Source organism: Mercenaria mercenaria, chromosome 19, assembly GCF_021730395.1.
Source record: "Mercenaria mercenaria strain notata chromosome 19, MADL_Memer_1, whole genome shotgun sequence".
NCBI classification, from domain to species: Eukaryota; Metazoa; Mollusca; class Bivalvia; order Venerida; family Veneridae; genus Mercenaria; species Mercenaria mercenaria.
In genome coordinates this window covers 29763265-29768087 of record NC_069379.1, presented here as the reverse complement: position 1 = coordinate 29768087, position 4823 = coordinate 29763265, and positions in this window count along the sequence as shown.

The following is a 4823-nucleotide window of genomic DNA, read 5'->3' as shown; positions in this document are numbered from 1 at the left end:
TTACTAAACTGGGACTAGTTATTGTAATTGGTAAACTCAACCGCACCTTTTATAAACATATTGACGTTGCTTTAAAGAGAATGATACATGCACGGTTATGTCATCATTTGTCTGCCTTGGCAGATTACCAATATACTGAGAAAAATCAACTCGTTTTCGCTAAAATTACTGCTAATATTGCTAGAAGAGTAAGCTACACTGGTCACCAGGTTTGAACCGCCATTTACATTTTTTTTATTTATGTCTATTATCCTATCCATACTTTTCATATAACTCGTGACCTTGGTAGAATTTTAATCGACCACGTGAGCCCTACGTGGCATTACATCAAACGCCCGTAAAATTTCCAAAAAGTCAATAATCGAAGCATTCATACCTCTATTATCGGCCGAATTATATTTGTCAAATAACTTTCTCTGGTCTATGTTTCTGTCCTGCTCGTCCTTTCTCCGCCTTTATCTTCATAACCTCAAATACGTGCAGACGTAACTACTACATGTACACTGTTTATCCACTTCGATTTACCGGTATTGAAAGAGGATAGAAGACGGTGTTGCTTACATTTATACCTATATGTCGCGTGACTTGCATGCATCGTCAAGGTTTATGGACAGCAGACGATAATTTAGGACAAGCTTAATAATAAATAGCTGACCAGATCAATTAAGCCATAATAAATGAGATTAATATGAAAAATTAATCTTTATTGTTTTGAAGAAGACTTGGTTCAAATTTTTAGTGGGATTAATGAATTAAGTGAAAAAAGATAATTATATCTCTAAATTAACTTAACGTTGTATATAATCATTGTTTGGGAGTTAGATATAAATTGTTTTCTGAATCACGCGGGCGCAAACTTCATGACATAAAAATACTTATCCGTTTGGAAGAAATTCAATGATTTTACTCATGAGAATATTTCTGTGTATGTTACATTTTTTCTGATACTCTCAAGAATAACAATGCTGAAATGGATTAATGGCGACTTACATTAAAAATTTGTCTGTTTACATTATTTATTCTCAGTGCGCCTCTATTCGTTTATCGACATGACATTATAATTATGGCGTATAGTTTGTTACGTAATAACGTTACACATTCAGTTTAACAGGGAAACAAATCTGTCTTGATAGAATAGAGCTTACAGTTGTGATGATTGTGACAGGTTATTCGTAATGTCTCGACCTTTATATATTCATCCTTTTTGTCCATAAATTTTGTTTAATGCTTTACAAGTTATTCATAATGCCATTGAACGACAACTAAATAATGCTTGGATTTCAAATTTAATTAACGTATGAAAGTTTAATTTCCGTTTCTCTAAAACACATGAGAAAAATGGACCAAATATTACTAGGATCTGTTTCAAGGTAAATCGATATTGCCCATCACAAAAAAATTCTTGTTTTCAAAAAGTAATACATGTCACGTGTTTATCAGTACTATTGCTTATTGTATTATAGATATCATTAACTTCATCTTAATATGGGAATTTGCATTGAGTCATGAAAACATTAAATGTTATGATGTTGGTCAGACTTAAGAACAAATATGCCGATCTTATTCATGTAATCCGTTCCGAAAAGCAACATAGTGATTATGCTTTGACTTTACCTCGTTGGATACCGTATAATCAAAATGTGAATTATACTTACATTTATCACAAATGAAATGAAACATGCTTTAACGTCCTGAAAAATAAAAGTAAATTTACTGAAGAATTACAAATATATTTATTTAAAATAGCTATACAGTGTATAAGCTCGTTGTTGTTAATTGCTGCTTTTACATGGTTACATTTCATTATTTAATCGCCACCATTCTTAAATGTAGGCTTAAAGAATATTGCAAAGCTTGTCAAACAAACAGATTTACAATCAGTTTAATTAGTATAATGCTCTTTTCACATGTATAAGCTATAAACGGGAAAAATAAGACAAAAAAACCCCACAACATTACATGTACTTAATGTTATCTTGCATTTTAAACCACAAACTCTAAGAAAGATTCACCTTGCATGTTGCTGAAAAAATATTCCCCATAATCTGTAGAACCTGAAAGAGGTAAAAAAATCACAATATTTTGTTCTATTTTACATTTACTGTTTCAACATCGGACGTAGTACAGATATTTTTCTGGAGAAGATACTGCATTTAGTTGAATGCACCGAATATAATAATGGCAATGTAAAGATATAGATCCATTTCTGTACGTTTTCTCAGTTAAATTCAGCATGGCAATAGTTTCGCCTACATAGCATAGTGTAGTTATACGTGTTTTGTAAGTGTAAAGGGCACTTTTTGTTAAATGAAACTGATTTACTAATCGAATGTTCTACAGTACTGTGAACTTGACAAAACTTGCAAATAAACAGCACGCGAGAACGATTTTATATAACGGCTAAAACAAGATCAGATAGGGAACGTGTGTTTTACTTTTGGTCAAAAATGAAATGTCAAGAATCCTTCTGAAAAGGTGTTCGTTATATGGGGTAATATGTGAGACATAAAATTCCAAGGCTTTAGCTTGCACATGAATATCAAAAAAGTTGCAGCTGTTCTTTCCTCCCAAGGTAGTTGATCTACGGACACTACTACTAAAAGCATTACAGTGCTGTATATTCAATGAATACAACACTGTAGCCAAAACTGTTCTACCAAAATGCACGCACAAACACACGGCTACTAAACGCTAGCGCCACCAACAAATTGTGGTAATAAGGAAAAGAGCTATCGACATTTCCGTGGTGCAGCTATCGCCCGTTTCTGCTTGTAAACACGTGAGTAAAATTTATAGTTTATCTTATATTTTTATTGATAGAACTTTTTTCGAAAATCGGAGAATGTAGGTCCGTGTAACAACACTTTTACTACGAATGTGACAGTGGCACAGTTTCATATCGGCCAGTATTCGAACACCATTCCGAGGAATAGACCCACTGTAAGAAAATACCTGCGCATGCAAATGGTGTAAAAATGATAAATAATTATATACGCACACACCATGAATAACAGAATCTCGGGTTAGAAGAAATATACCAGGATTTTTAAAAGTGGTGGCACTATAACTCTAGTGATGGCGCTTTACAGTAGTGGTGGCGCTGTTACGGCATTCAATAATACGAACAGCTGACGCACCCGGAACAAAACAAACACCAGTATTCTCTAACTGATAATTTTCCTGCAAGAAATTATGTTATTAAAGAAAGAAAAACACGATCATAGTTTATTTACCTTTATGAAACATTCTCTATCCAAGAACAAAATACTCACAGACCCTTGGGACTCTTGCAGTCAAAGTAAATATTTTCCTTTGTTGAAAGTGTTAATGTAGAATTATGTCTAACCTTTAAGTATTCTACTTAAATACAAACGTAAGTGTACTTTAAATGCAGGTCAAGAAAAATAGTAGCAATACATTTATTTCAAACAAAGATTTGTGTCAGGGAAGTAATTTGAAGATAGTGTAGAATTTATTTTTTATATTAAGATTCTGAAAGTTACTTCCCTTTGTTTTTATACGTCGTTTGCATGTCATTGTAAACAAAAGACTTTACTTTCACAATTCTTTCTGAAAAGTGAGTACATTTTCAATTCCAATCAATGTAATATGATTAGCCGATAGAGCTTAGATGTACAATCTAAATCCATATACATGTAGATTATTTTGCGATCATGTAGAGGTTACTACATGTATTTTGTTGAGTAACGTAATTTGGGTATAGTGTGGGATAGGTTGATAACATCGATTATTGTAGAAATTTCCGTGGCTTGCAGACAGACATTTTCATATATCAAAATTGAATATATTAGCCACTAATCATATACAATTGCGCCACTACTACTGTATAGAGCCACCACTTGAGTGATAGCGCCACCACTTTCAAAAATAGTCGTGTTTTAACTTTTTACTGTGTTTTTCGTAATTCTTTGGTGTATGGGAATACGAGTTAATCATTTCTACACCATTTGCATGCGCAGGTATGTTCTTACAGCGTATCTATTCATCGGAATGGTGTTCGAATACTGGCCAATATGAAAATATGCCACTGTCAGATTCGGGAGAAAAGCCCCTGGCACCACAATTTGCATAATATTTTAATGAAATTAACAGCCATCCTGTAGTAAAAGTGTTGTTACACGGAACTTAATTCTACGATGTTCGAAAAAAGTTCTATCAATAAAAATATAAGATAAAATATAAACTTTACTAACATGTTTACCAGTAGAAACGGGCGATAGCTACACCACGGAAATGTCGATAGCTCTTTTCCTTATCACCACAATTTGGTGATGGCGCTAGCGTTTAATAGCCGTGAAACATCTGTGAACACATAAAGTTATAGGTATCTGATCTGTTCCAATGCAATATTTGATCCAATGACACAAGAACCAAATATATTTAAAGCTTAACATTTGCTAAATTTGTTCGAATTTTATTGCTTTTGCAATTCAGTTGGGAAGAACCAATAAAGTACATAAATCACAAAACTTGTATATTCTGACAAGAAAATACTGGTTTCTAGATGTCTCTAAATCTTAGTTTTAGAAATACGACAAATTCCGTTTTAGCATCAAATTATCTACGGACACTACGAAATATGTTATTCATATGCCAACTAAGACTTTGACTACATATGATATAATTATTAAAAAAACCCAACTTTTTTGTATTCTACAATGCACAAATTTCTGTTAATAATGCTTTTCATGATTAATAATATATGTTTTGAAGCTTAAACATTGAAACGGAAGAAAAACAATTTTAAATACTTCTTCTGACAATATTTTTTTGATTCTGATATGCTTTTGGTTAAACTTGCA